This window comes from Pongo abelii, chromosome 1 (assembly GCF_028885655.2).
Source record: "Pongo abelii isolate AG06213 chromosome 1, NHGRI_mPonAbe1-v2.0_pri, whole genome shotgun sequence".
NCBI lineage: Eukaryota > Metazoa > Chordata > Mammalia > Primates > Hominidae > Pongo > Pongo abelii.
In genome coordinates this window covers 9,263,566-9,278,990 of record NC_071985.2, presented here as the reverse complement: position 1 = coordinate 9,278,990, position 15,425 = coordinate 9,263,566, and the positions used below count along the sequence as shown (strand labels likewise).

Here is a 15,425-nt window from a genome sequence, read left to right as displayed (position 1 = left end):
TTCATTCACGCACATGAAGGGCTTAGATCAACACTTTACACATTCCGAAGTTTCCACTGTTTCTTCCGATCAGCTATCATTTTGGGTCCTGTTGCTCCTTCAGAGGAAAAGTACGAGTCCACAGTTGCTTCTAGCTCAGCCTGTATCTGACTTCAATTTCCTATTACTGCCTGTCTTTGTTGAGCAAAATAGTTCATTGAGCTACATACATATTTAAGCAATCGGAGAAATTTGATCAAAAAGTTCAATAAATATATAAAAGCCTGTAGGAAAGATTAATGGAAAGATCAGGTAATAACATGAGATGGCTGTGAGAAGTATTTTCTGTGTTGAAATGTTCATTGAAGAAGCTCGTATGGTAAAAATATCAGTAAGGCACAATCACCATGAGCTTAGACACATGCAGACCTGCTAAATCAAATGAGATCCTTTTGTGAATGTGTTATTTGTAGTGAGGCTTGAAGCACAGAGCAGACGAGAGGTGTCTAAGAGCTTTTCTTCCTGCCAGTCATCTTCTGGTTTTCACGGAAGAAGAGACGATGTGATTGCTATGGAATTCTGTACTTCCCTCCCCACAGCATTGCCCCACTCATTCCCTGACCATGATTTCTAGACACAGCCTGTCCAACCGGATGCCTGGAGACTACTGGCCGAACCTGTGCTCACTGGGCAGTGAGAAGGTGGGTGAGGGGTGAGGTCACACCCTGTGTTTACCGTGTTGGGTGAGAGCTCCAGGGTAATTCACACGACCTGTTTCTGAACCCTCAAGCCCAAAACAACTGTAGACCACTTCTGCTTTACCCTCAGAAGTTTTGCTGAAACATCAGCTCACAATAAGGCACATTAATGGGAAAAAAGTCTTTATACATTTATTCCTACTATGCACACAGGGAGAATCACTGAACAGTATCCCAGTATCCCAGTGGGGCACAGATGCTTATACATACTACTTCTTAGGGAAAGGGAGGTAGGAAGTGTGGGTGATTCTAGGCAGATAGTAAATGATTTTTAGGGGAATTTAGTGGGCTTGAGGAACACACAGTGGTCTTGGGCAAAGTCTGTTGGGGCCACAGAGCAGATGATGGTTTGTGACAAAAAGTCTATCCAGATATGTTGACAGACTTTCATCTTACCTCCTGCGATATCTGTTCAGTTGATGAAAACTTGGAAAAAGTACCAGAGGTTATTGTTTTCTTCTATGATAGGTCCAGATTTTAGGCAAATAAGGGAAGTTCAGAGAACAATCTCATCCTATGTTTTGGGAGAGTTGTTGATGGGGGGAGAAAGGTGATTAGAGAGACTTTGAGGCTTTTTTTTCAGTACAGCATGTACAAAGTGCCATATTTTGGGGTATTGGTTTGTGCGTGCCAGCAACAGGAAGATGCCATGTTGGTCTTCAAGACAACAAAACAGGTGACCAAAAGTTGTGCCCTTGCTGTTCTGCATTCCAGAAAAAAACTATGCATTTCTTGAAATAATTTTATTAGTACTATCCAGAGAGGAACCATTATATGAATGTATCCGATTACCACATATACCCCCCAAATTGCAAATCTATTATGTATCAATGAAAAATAAATTTTAAAAAATGTTAGTATTTAAATTTATATATTGTTCACTAGGGGCTCACACAATATGGGCATTGAGTGAGATTTCTTTTTTTTTCTCTCCTTGCTTATCTTTCTCTTACACTGACAAACAGAGGGCAAACTAGGAAAGGTATAATCTTGCATGATTTATGTGGGTTTATTATCCTCTTGTGATGTGCCATCCACAGCAAAAAAACTATATGTTCTGACTTCATGGGTTCAGTGGCCATCTCAAAGCTAGAAGAAATTATTTGTGGTACGGTTGTTTTTTAAAATTCAAAAGGCCTATTAACTCTATGGTGTTTCCAACATCCAGGATAAAGCTGACCAACACTTTCGACGAAGCTATTGAGTCTCTAATGAGCCATATACACATTGATCTCTGTTTTATCTGACATAAAAATGGCATTTGTAATCTGTGACTCAGTTAACATACTTCAGCATATGAGGTAGATGTGAGCTGTGTCCTACAAGGCAGGGCAAAACCACCTTGCTTTCTTTACTTTGAAATCAATGCTGGTCTTTAAGTGACTCTCTAGTCACACATCCACTATCAGGATATTCCCAGAAATTCTCTGATGCACATTCTGATTGCCCCCTCTTTCCAATGGGATATACACCACTCAGTGCTGGCTGGGAAATAGGAACCAAGTGGCAGGGGCCCCAGGGGCACCAGTCTCCCAGGCACTAGGATGAGAAATGAACCCTCCCCAGGCATGCCAACACACAGTCCCTTTTGGGATAGAAAGTGATCACATTTGAAACTACTTGATTGAAGTTGAAATTTAGCTAGAACAGAATTTCTAAATTCCAGAATCAGAATACAGTTTTCTAAAACTGTACTTGGAACACTTGGAAACTGATATGGTTTGGCTGTGTCCCCACCCAAATCTCATCTTAAATTGTAATCCCCATAATCCCCACATGTCAAGGGCAGGACCAGGTGGAGGTAATTGGATCATGGGGTCAGTCTCCTCCATGCCGTCCTCATGATAGTGAGTGAGTCTCACAAGATCTGATGGTTTAATAACTGTCTGGCATTTCCCCTGTCTGCACTCACTCCATCCTGCCACCCTGTAAGGAAGGTGCCTGCTTCTCCTTTGCCTTCCACCATGATTGTAAGTTTCCTGAGGCCTCCCCAGCCATGTGGAACTGTGAGTCAATTAAACCTCTTTCCTTTATAAATTACTCAGTCTCGGGTATTTCTTTATAGCAGTGTGAGAACAGACTAATACAGAAGCTAATAGATGAGCATTAACAGAAATATTTCTGCATAGAAATCTAATTCACTAAATTATATATTTCGAAAAGTATGGCTCCACAACCAACACAATTAAATAGTGATTAGCAACTCTTGCCCTTTTGTAACCAACAAATAGTACCCATAACTTGGTTCTGATGCTGAGATTCCTGGAGTGTCTTATAACTTGGGTTATGTTTCTAAAACAAGGATGGAGAAATAACTTAAAGATAGTTAAATCGAGTACTACAAATTGCAAGAGAGCTTTTCTACTTTCTAGGGATGGTGTTATTTGTTTAACCAGAACATCCAAAGGTGGATGTGCAGTGATTATAATGATTTATCTAGCATGAAATGTAAGCATATTAAAGAATCCTTATTCTACATAAACCAAATCAATACTACTTTAAATAACTTTTACAACTTGAAAAATTACAGACACCGATTTAAAAATGTAGACTGAGACCCAGATCTCGATCCAGGAAGGTAAGTTTCTGGTTATATTTAAATAAATTATCATAACCCCAGTAAGAACAGAAATTCCTTTTATTTAACCCCATGTTGACCCTAACATGCAAAGCAAAGAATATAATTAATAAAAGTTAAATTTGTGTTATGGACACTAACATCATTGCTGAATATGAGACATGGAAAGGGGATTTTCATTAAGTTGTGCCTTTGTGGAGCTTAGGCAATTTGCAACGTTTGCATCATTACCCAAGTAATATAGGTACTTAGAGTAACAGTGTTACAGGAGGAAACTTAAAAGATATGCGTTGAGACCCAAATCCAGCAGCTGTAATTTCCCTACAGTTACAAAGTGGCAAAGAAATAGACTAAAACCCTGGTCTTCAAAGAAAGAAAGAAAGACGTTAATATCAGAAATAATTGTTCGCCAGGTACCCAGGAGTTCAAGGCTGAAATTTTACAAACCAATGGTAGACAGTTTATCACAGATTTATGCCAAAGTGAGCGATTTATCCTCGCACATAACCTAATAAGCTCTAACATTTGTGCAGCATTTTATAAATTTTAAATTACTATTTCTTACACCATCTTATCTGATCATCAAGAAAGCTCAATGAAAGAGGCAGATAAGGTAATATCCCTCAGGAAACTAGGCTCAGAGTCAATGACATAATCATATTCAACTAGGAATATTAAAATCAATAGCCTCATAGAATCATAGAGAAGAGACCTCCAGGTACCATCTAGTGAAGCCTGGTGCCTTGAGCAGGATGGTATCTAATGTGCCCCAGACAGTTGACAAGCCAATTATGATCAACTCCCCCAGCCTTGGTCCAGGGAGGCCACCTGTGAGATGCCCGGGACCCAGCCCAGCATATGCTGGTTTTCTATGCATTTCGTTCATTCAGCATTGGGACCATAATGCCTTCATCCCTGATTCCCGCCCTCTCAGCCTCAAGTCAGTATCGTGAAAAGGATATATTACCATCGATTCTCTAAAATATTTTTAATTTAACCACTTATTAATGCACTGAAGTCATCCTTCAGAAGCAATTATAAACATAGGCTAAGGATTAAATAAATGATTTTTCTCATCAGGAAGTGGTTTATGTGAGATTTTTCCAATAGGAAAGGCCAAAAAAGCGAACAACTCAATAGAACAGAAGACCCTTTTGTGGTGTCTTTTTTAAGTAAAGTGACAAACTTGGGGAAAAAATAGTTTTCCAAAAGGAATTAGCAAGAAAACTGGCAAGCACATAGAATGTCAGATGATGCTAAAAGAGTGACACATGCAGTCAAGGAAACTATAACTGTGTAACTGTGGGCGGAATTAGATCAGACGCTGACCTTTCACAAACACCTAAAGAAAACAGCTCTCGAATAATAACTGTCGAAAGGAGCCTGCAAGGTTCCCCGTGTGCCTGTGGCTGTGACTCGGGAGCATGTGCGTGACCATCTGCTACCGGGCACAGAGTGCCAGGCTGCCGGCGGTGCCCTCTGTCTCGTTGGCGAGGCCGCATTTCACTCCAGCTCCTTGTGCCATCATATTACACATCTTTGTTCTCGACTCTAAAATATAACCACTTGTTTTATATCTTGAATGTAGCATAGAGAAGCTTTGCAATTTTGTCACCAAAGATGCCATGGTGTGAACCACGGCGGAGAACCGTGAGCAAATACATGGATCCTCTTCCATTTAGGACCGAAGATTACACAAGGTGGACTCGGTGCCTTCAATCGAGGTGTTTCAATGTGCAAATGTAGACTTCTTCCCTTGCTTAATGTATAAGACAATCCAGTCCCAATGTTCGATACTTGTGCAATGCCAATAGAATTTCATTTATTGCTGGCATATAATCACAAAGTTAGGTGAAAATGATAAAAAACCTCTTATCTACAGATAAGCAAAAGATAATTAATGAATATATTGATTCTTTCTCCCTGTAAGGGGGAAAAGCAGTCTAAAACAATTCGCATATCTATAAATTAGGATCATGTTTGTGTTCCTGTGTCCTTAGAATTGTGATTATCTTAACAAGAAAATACTGACCAAAAGTGAGCCTTGTAAAACAGAATTAGCTCTTAAGAACACATCTAGGGTAGAGTGGAACACAATTAACATCTATTTAAATACTCACCAGTTATAAAAAGTTATAGTAACGTGGAACAAACCAACACAGGTATTGACAACAGTTACAAACAAAATCCTAACCAAGGAGATCTAGTGGCTTTGCCTGATTCTGCCTCCTTAAAGTATTTCAGATCCAATACCTTTGTTATTTCTTTCAGCTATTCCAATAAGGCCTGATTCCTTCAAATAAAACCTGCAACTTCAGCCTTCTCAACTTTAGCCCATCTTCATCAGTGGCAATCATCCTTGGCAGTTCATGCATTCATTCATGTATTTAACATACATTTACTGAGCACCTGCCAGTGCACATGCTGTGATCAGCACTGGGTTACAGTGGTGGGCAAAGCAATTTCTTCAGGCCTGTCCTTATGGGACATACAGTCCAGTGGATGCCTTTTTAATTCTGAGAAATTCACAGTTGCTTCATTGTAGTGATTGCTCTGTGAAAACTTTAAAATCATGGTCATTAATATTTTATATCAATTCACTAGCATTCTCCTCATCTATTCAGGCCAGTACTATCTATTCTAGCCTAAAGAACACCCCATGCCTGCTCCACCCTCTACATCATTTATTTCTCAACTTTTATGATTATTATATGCACAATACACCATATGCCAAGTGCCCTCCCTCTCTCTTTGCCTTCAAATCTTACCTCTTGCTACCTTGAAAGTGCCGCTCAACAATTCCATCTTCTATAAAGTTCTCACTTGACTTCAGTGATTCCCACAGTACACTCAGCACTTATATATGGCTGTAAGTTCTCATGGTGTATGTATGTTATTGTCATTCTGTGACTTTGAGCTTTAGAATTACTCATAATGTGAACAGATATTTGTATACCTACATTCATAGCAGCATTATTCACAATAGCCAAAAGACGGAAGCAACCTAGGTGTCCATTGATGGATGAATAGATAAATAAAATGTAATATACACATACAATGGAATATCATTCAGTCTTAAAAAGGAAGGAAATTCTTTTTTTTTTTTTTTTTTATTTGGAGACAGGGTCTTGCTCTTTTTCCCAGGGTGGAGTGCAGTGGTGCGATCATAGCTCACTGCAGCCTTGAACTCCTGGGCTCAAGTGATCCTCTTGCTTCAGCCTCCCAAAGTGCTGGGATTACAGGTGTGAAACACTGCACCTGTCCAGGAAGGAAATTCTGATACGCACAACAACATAGATGAACCTTGAGAACATTGTGCTGAGTGAAATAAGCCAGTCACAAAATGACAAATATATGATACCATTTACGTGAAGAACATAGAGTAGTGGAATCTGTGGACTCCACCAATAGAATGCTGGTTTCTGGGAACTGGGAAGAGGGAAAATGCAGAGTTATTGTTTAGTGGATAAAGAGTTTCAGTTTTGCAAGATGAAAAACATTCTAGGGAAGGATATAGATCATTGTGAATATTCTTAATGCCACTGAATTTTACACCTAATGGTTAACATGGTAAATTTTATGTTACATGTATTTTACTACAATTTTTTAAAAATCTTTTTTAAAATCACATGTGCTCATCCCCACCACCCTCGCTCCCCATTTGGTTGTAAGGAATTTAAGAGATGCTGCGTTTTGCTATCTTATAGTTCTGTTGCCATTTGTTCTGTAAACACGGGAAACATCTGATGAGTAAATATGCTCGATAGGCATACTTGAATATGACTGCAAAGTGACTACCTAAGAGAGAGAGAGAGAGAAAAGAGAATGTTCTTCAGCATCAGTGCATCTCTGGTTTCAGTATTATGTGGCAGCCATGTTCTGGAGGAAACCAAGGTCAGTGTAGCCTAGATTTTAAGGAGAGGACTGCGGCAAAGAAGCAAATATGCAAAAAAATTACCTTAATCTACAGGAATGAAGAAATGAAAAGTATTGGGAAAAGTAACCAATGGAAAAGCTACAGGATTAATATGGGAGGAGGGCACTTTGTTAAATAGATTTTTGATAAAGGGTAGAAGCAAACACGATCCTGAATGAGAAAAACCTATGAGCAATGTACAAAATATGGATAAAATAAGATGGAAGAAAATGCCTCAATCTGTTGAGGGAAAATGCAAGAAAAGATCATTTCTACAATAGAGGAAAAGACATGAACCAATGAAAATAATAATATTTCTTTCCAGGCCAACACTAAACATAAGTTGCAGAGCTGGCCTGTGGTGGAACTCACAAGTCTTATTGGCAATATATGTGAGGAGACAAAAAGCAACATATGGAGAAATACAAAAATATACTCCCTAGAGATACTGCCTCTTCAGATGTCAAGAAAAACCTGGATGAAATGAAGCAAGAGTGGCACGCTGCAAAGTTACAAATTCAAGGCCACCCACAGAACCAAACATTAACACTTAGGTAACTTGCTACTGAAATAGTCCCTTTCTTTTATGACTTCAGTTGAACACTCTAGGGAGGGAAAACAGAGACGTTGGATCATTCTATGATGCTTAATGACTCCACCATTAAAAACAGGAATCCAAAGTGGGAGAAGGAACTGACTCCTTGCCTGGTTTCTGTCTTCCCAGGTGGAGCTGGTCTCTTGGGCAGCCTGACATCTGGTCCACTCCACTGTCCTATGCCGGGATCATCATGACCGTAGAGATTATGTCACTGTTTTGCATCCTTGTTACATAACTCAGTTCCTGGTAGATTGTAAGTACACAGAAGGCGTTTCTGTAATTAAAAAATGGATGACTGAATAGAAGAATGAACAAATTGCCTTTTTGTGTTCTGGCCACTGTTGATTAGTTGTGTGACCTCAATTAGGATATTTTAACTCTGTGTGTCTTCGTTTCCTCATTTATATGTTGAAGGTAATGATAGTTCCTACCTACTGCACAGGCTTCTTGAAGATTAAATGACATAGGGTGGGTAAAAGGTTTAGACTAGTACCTAGAAATAGCACGTTTCACTAAAAATTACCTATTACTCATATTATTTTTGCTAAGTGATTGTATAAACCTAACAAACATCATATATTTTACTACGCACAGATAATTTAAAAATCTTATAAATACAAATTTAACCCGCAAAAAAAAAATTCAACATAGTTGCCACCTAACAATAAAACCTTCCCTGTTCATTAATTCATTCGAGGCAGTAAGTCACATTGAACTGCAAATATTTTTACAGTGTCTAAGTATGAAATACTAGAATACCTTTAATGTATTTTAAATTAAAAAATCATTATGAAGTGCAGCATGTAATTCTTTACATTCTTTTTTCTAACACCTAGGAGACAATTTAACTTTGTGTTTCAGATTTCTGTTATCATAAATTATTTATTCCTCATTCAACACATATTTATTAAACACCTACTACGTTCTAGACACAAGGGAGGCAATGGTGAAGTAAACACAGCTACTGCTCCCTTTGAGATTATGTTTCTGTTAGGAGAAACAAATACACGCACACAAATACACACACAAATACACACATGGTGACACACAGAGATACACATATACACACACACGGATAGTCACACATAGCTATAGACACATACATACATACATAGACACACATAGTTACATACATAGACACACATAGTTACACACACATAGATATACATACACATAGATACACACATTCATAAATACGCACATAGACACATGCACGTAAATATACACGTGTGTATACATACATACAGATATATACACACATAGATATATAATACACCCATATATGTACACATATATAGATACACACACAGGTGTATATATACACACACTTATCCACACACACTATACACACACAATGTTGTGGGACCATAACTGGCATGAAGAAAAATTATTACAAAGGGTAGAGCATGAATAAGATGGCTAATATAGTGTATTCAGGGAAGGACAGTCTAATATAATAACATTTAAGCAAAGAACTGATTGAAGTGAGGGTGCTCTCTGGGAAGGGACCAGGTCAATGAAGACAAACGAGGAGGTGCAAAAGCCTGAGGTGGGAGCACGTTTGGAGTATTCCAGGAACAGCATAGATGCAGAACGGACAGAGAACAATGGGCAAGGGGAGAGGGGTATGAGAGAAGATCGGGAAGGCAGCTGGGAGCTAGAATATCAATGCAGATTTTGCTCTAAGAAAATGGAAGATATCAGAGGGATCCTGTGCTAAGGAATGATGTGATCTGAGTTACGTTTTGGAAGTGTCACTCTGCCTGCTGTGTGGATAGCGGATGGGAGGAGATCTAAGATGAAAGAAGGAAATCACTTAAGAGACTTTCAGGAAATGGTCATGGCTTGGACTAAGATTTGGGGCAAATTTAAAGTAGAGCCAAAGGGACCTGCTGATGCATGGGATGCACTATGAGGGCTAGATCTGTGGCTATATGTGACCCGCTGCAGCAGGTGTGCAGACACTTGCTTTCTTGAAATGTCCCTGATGTTGCTTTTGTTGTTGCTGTTATTGTTTTTGCTTTGTTTTAATTTCTTTCCATCTCTGTGATTAAAGCAGAGTGAAGTTAATGAATCTCTGTGGCAAAGCGGATTGTTTAACTGTAGATATGAGTAGAACTGGCAGTTCTAAGTCTAATTCCAACAATGGGAATTTTGGCCCTTCTGAGCTTCGGTTTCCTCAATTATAAAGTAAGAAAAACCGCTAGCTTTGCAAGTCTGTGCCTCTCCTACCAAAAGCTATAGTATTGGTGTCAGTTTGGTGAAAGATTTTCCCAGTTGGCACAGCCTCCTGGGTCTAGGAAGGAATTAGTTCAATTGACTGCAAGGACTGAATGATTTTTTTTTTTTTTTGAAAAAGAAAAGACATTTTAAATTTTTTATGTTGATTGGCTTGGTTTCCATTGAGATCAAGGATTATTCCAGCAACTTTAGAGTTATAACACCTGCTACCTGTTACTGTATTTTGCTTTCTGTACTAAAAAAGCATGTATTTTCAGATTTACTTCAATATATCAATCTGTTGTGTTTCATCTTATAACAGTTTTACTAAAAATTGTTTGACTCATGTGGTCTTCAGGTTGGGGAAGGCTAGGACAGATGGCACAGCAGAGTGGTTAAAGCAGGGTCTCAGAGGCAGACTGCCTTGATGTGAAACCCAGCTCTGCCACTTACTGTGTGACCTTGGGAAAATCACTCACCCTCTCTGTGCTCAATTTCCCTATCTCTAAAATGGGAATAACAGTAGTACTTCCCTCAGAGCCTCAGAATTGCTAAGATAATCAAATGAGTTAATGTCCAATAAGCACTTAGAACATTGCCTGACACATAGAAACACCAAATAAGAGCCCCTTATAATTACTATTTTTATCTCTACTCAAATACTGTACCTACCTCTATTTTTAAAGAACTTGAAAAATAGTTGGTATTTGAAATCTCTGCGATGATTTCAAGGAATTTAATAGCAAAATGATACCTGGGCCTTGGAACTGTCATTTAGGATGGACTGTTTGTGAAATAGGCATTTTTAAAACATCATGGATTTTCAAATCTGAAAGAACTCAGTTCATCCTGCCCTGCTCATTTAGTGGGCCTAAGTATTTGTGGAAATTCTTTCTGAGCTTATATTCATACATCTGTCAAATAAAGATTAAAATATGTACTTCTTGAGGTTGCTGTTAGGACTAAAAGAGATAGTACATGCAAAATGCTAGAAAATATATTAATATTACATTCCTTACCTCTCCACTCTCAGTCAAATATGTGTGACTTAAAGTGGTGTATGTGAAATTTAACATGATGCCTTCAGGATTCAGAAATGAAATGTCTGTGGAACACGCAAGGATAAGAGTTGCTTACTGCTGGGCACAGTGGCTCACGCCTGTAATCCCAGCACTTCGGGAGGCCGAGGCGGGTGGATCACCAGGTCAGGAGTTCGAGACCAGCCTAGCCAATATGATGAAACCCAGTCTCTATTAAAAACAAAAAATCTAGCCAGGTGTGGTGGCGCATGCCTGTAGTCCCAGCTACTCAGGAGGCTGAGGCAGGAGAATTGCTTGAACCCAGGAGGCGGAGGTTGCAGCGAGCCAAGATTGTGCCACTGCACTCCAGCCTGGGCAATAGAGGGAGACTCCATCTCAAAAAAAAAAACAAAGTTGCTTATAAGAAAATAAGACCATTAATGGTGACATTTTCCCTGTGACCAAGAAGACCAATGATGTCCCTGAGCCTTGGACACCACTAGGCTCCTACACCCAACCTCTGCAGGACCACCCTACAGCCTCTCACCCCCCTGAAACAACCATATTTTTTATTGGTGGCTCCTCAGTCCTAATTTCAGAGCGTTTAGTACCAATGCGCTGAGGAGGTGGAAAGTTCCCCTATTCATTCCATGAGATTTTCAAAATTGGCTTTGTTTGTGTTTGGGATTTTTTTTTTTTAATATGAACTTTGTATTTTAAAAGTACATTTAAGAAGGGGCAGTGCCATGTAACATTTCGTTATTATTGACTGCTTTGTCACATGTCACCAAGAGGTAAAAGCAGCATTGCTTAGAAGAAAGCACAGCCCAGCGAGTCAGGACACAGGGCTGACCCGAATGCACCCTCACCAGTCAGGAGATGCTGACTCGGTCATTCCCTCTCTCCATTTTCTTAACTCTAAATGGAAAATATTGAACGAGATGGTTTCTAAGACCTTAATTCCATCTATAATCCTTTGATGTATGACTATCAAAGGAAGCTCCTGGTGGTCACTACCCTCGGGCCTGGACAGAACAGGAGAGCAGCCGACTGGTAGGCCTTCCTCAAAGCCCTCTCTGCCAAGTGCCTTACCAATGCCCTCTTGATCAATTAAGGGAACACAGTGTTACAATACTGGAAAGAACCATTTTTCTTTGACTTGTTTAATACATTTCTGTTTCAGACCCTATCATGGTAAGTATTCTGGCCATTTTAACAGACATAAGCAGAAAAATGAGAACTCATCCTCTAATTTTGTCTGTGGTTATAGAAAGAATATCAAACAGACTGATGGAACTGTTGAGAGTCTTCAGAAAAGAGATAGTTTATCATTTCAAGCATAGCCTGGCAAATATGTGTCCTCTGGAAATTAAGTCAGAAGTTCAGTTGCACATGTGAGGCCTGGGGGTGCTTGACCCAGACATATAAGTACCCTGTGGGAGGGGAGGCTCTTTGGCCAATAACATCCTGGAATACCATTGGCTAAATGTCCTGGCCATGAAATCAGGTGTTATATAGATTAAAGCCAATATTTGTGTGTTTTGTCAGGAATTAGGCAGTAAGGCTTTTAAGCAGTTAGAAATTATTATTTTCCTCCTAGAAGCATCCTTCCCCAAAGACAAACAGCCATTAGCATGCTTTATGTGATGTGCTTTCTCTGTGTATTTACTGAAAGACCATCACACTTTTGCCTCAGTTGTCATGCTCAGTTTTTGGCTTGTGACCTTTATGGAAATGGAGAAAATAATTAACTCTGCCTGCTTGTGGTCTAGGACAGAAGCTGTCACTGCATGTTTTATGGTAAAATCGCTTGAGAGGAAGCAGCTACATGTGAGCCTGCACGGTCCCTCCATTGTATGGGTGGCCCCTTGATTTCTGGAGGAAGTCATGCTTTTTCACAGGTTCGTGGCCAGCCAGTTAACTTTTGTCACATTTTTGTTCTTCCTTTATCATTTTGTCAAACTGAGAAAAAAAAAAACTGCCACAGTGTGCAGAAAGCAAACTGGAGTCTGGTGCTGCCATTAAGCACGTCTATATTTCCATGGCAAATTGTTCAACTTTGAATGACTTTTTCTTAGCAAAATCCCTAGTATTCACCTTCATTCTTCTTCATTCTTAGAAAGGGAAGCAGCCTCCACTGTAGTCATTCCTTACTTGACCATGCTAAGAAGCCCTCGTAGCCTTCCTTAGCAATAGAGAAACTGTTACCAGGAAGGGGTCCTGATCCAGACCTTAAGAGAGGGTTCTTGGATCTCGTGCAAGGAAGAATTCAGGGCAAGTCTGCAGTGCAAAGCAAAAGTAAATTTAGTAAGAAAGTAAAATGGTGAAAGAACAGCTGCTCCATAGACAGAGTAACGCATTTCTGAGAGTAAGAGGAAGAACACGTTCATCTTAGATCCAATACTTGTTTATATACAGGATTAAAAAAGATCATGGGGACACGTGCTCTGCTATATGGGTTTGTGATAAAGGATTTATTTTCTTAATTACTATATTTTGCACGTATCGATATTATTATCTTTAAAGCAAAATTAGGAATGCTTCTGTTATCAAGATATTGGGATATCAGGACACTCCTGAGTCTGGGTCTGTTTAGTTAACATCATCAATCTGTTCCCTTTACCGTAAACATTGAGAGGCTAGGAATGCCTAACTTTCTGGCAACACAGCCCAGCAGGTCTCAGCCTCATTTTTCCCAGCCCTCACTCAAGATGGAGTCGCTCTGGTTCAAATGCCTCTGACAAAACCATCTCTGGACCCATTGTGCAGATTTCATAAGCTACAAAGCCTTGTATCTCAGCCCCCGCAGACATTTTAATGAAGCTGCAGTTCAGTACTGACTTGAATTTGAGGTCCACCTCCCTTGTTGTAAGTATGGGCCAGGCCTGGACCAGAGGTTAACGTGACTTGGTCACTCCCTTTAGAAGTGAAGCTTTTTCCTTGCATCAAGTTTATATACTTCAACTCTTTCCCCACTTGGGATAGGATCTTTCCAAGCAAGCTCCTTGACTGCTCATGCAAAGAAACCCTGGCTTTGTCCTATGACTAGGATGAATATAGTCTAGACTCAGGCTTGATGTCCATGGAAACCAAGAGAAGAACCAGGGGAGAGGAGGAGTTTCTCCAACTCCTCCAGGTGGTGACTTTCAGAGGAGCATCTTCCTGGGTCAAAGATGCTCTTATCCTTTGGCCCTCACACTACATCCCAGTGGAGGTCAAAACCAGGACTCAACAAAGGAGGCTAATACTCTCAGACCCGGGGGTATTCATGGGATTTTGGCCTCTCTCCAAAACCTCATTGTTACCAAGCAGAGGAATACCTGCACACTGGCTGAGGAAAACTTTTTTATTAATACATCCCCGAGGAGGGAACAACCTTCCATGCATGCTGTTGATAACTGAATGTAACAGATTCCCTGGTGGAGTCTGAAGGCTCTGGCTTGGGATTACTTTCAGCATAAAACTGCCTCATTACCAAGTCCTTCTGGAGCTTCTGGAGCTCAGCTCCCTTGGAAAGTGTTCAAATCAAAGCTACCTTTATACCACACTCCTTTGTGTCCTGATGTCCTGAATAGTGAGATTATTGGGTACACCCACCTGCTCCTGCACTTCCTTCCTGCTCAATTTAAATAAACAATGAGCTGTTTTTCTTCTTGACTAAGAGCCAGTCTATACAACAGCAGCAGGGAGATTACTTTCTATCTGTATGCAAACAGATACATAGCTGAGTTATCTCCAATCCCCGGGAAAAGGCCCTTTTAACTAAATGACTTATGCTTCTGTTTCTTCATGTATAAAATTAGTGGCTTGATGCTAAATAACCTCAGTCCCCTTCTGGCTGTATAATTCCACAAAACACACACACACACACACACTGGGGAGGACAAAATTTGCACACTCAACAATTAGAGAAAAAGCAAAGTAGTACATGTTTAAATGTTCAATAAATACTCAACTCTCTACCATAATAACCACATTTCTTCTCAACTTAAAGTCTTTTTTTTTTTTTTCCGAGACTGAGTCTCACCCTGTCCCCCAGGCTGGAGTGCAATGGCACCATCTCGGCTCACTGTGGCCTCTGCCTTCCAGGTTCAAACGATTCTCCTGCCTCAGCTTCCCAAATTTAATAGGGGACTTACTTATTCTCTCTCTCCCTGCACGATAGACCTTTAGGCAATAGAAATACCCAGCCACTAAGCAATCCCCAAAGCATTCTACACTTACCTGCTCCTGACAGCCAAGTTTATACAGTCCCCACTAATCCAAATGCTCTTTATCCTTCTACTTTAGGTGAATCCCACTCAGTCTTCAAAGACCTGCTCATCACCTCCCCTGAAGGCAGAAAGTGTAGCTGTCT

At 40.0% G+C, this 15,425-nt stretch overlaps 1 protein-coding gene and 1 long non-coding RNA gene across 9 annotated transcripts in view; one reads left to right on the top strand and one right to left on the bottom strand.

The window, feature by feature from the left end:
* The window catches only part of CHRM3 (cholinergic receptor muscarinic 3), a 521,055-nt gene that overhangs the window by 429,326 nt on the left and 76,304 nt on the right, over window positions 1-15,425 (top strand). For 6 of the 8 annotated variants that reach the window (XM_054522448.1, XM_054522365.1, XM_054522278.1 and 3 more), the window contains 1 exon segment: window positions 7,956-8,082. The exons of 1 other annotated variant lie outside the window; for it this stretch is intronic. The gene's annotated coding sequence lies outside the window, so the exon portion shown is untranslated. 8 annotated transcript variants of the gene reach the window in all.
* LOC129060771 (uncharacterized) lies at window positions 7,787-14,070 on the bottom strand. Its single transcript, XR_008527672.1, has 2 exons — window positions 13,166-14,070; window positions 7,787-8,103 (listed from the first exon to the last, which is right to left on the bottom strand). It is a non-coding gene; the product is annotated as an uncharacterized LOC129060771 (long non-coding RNA).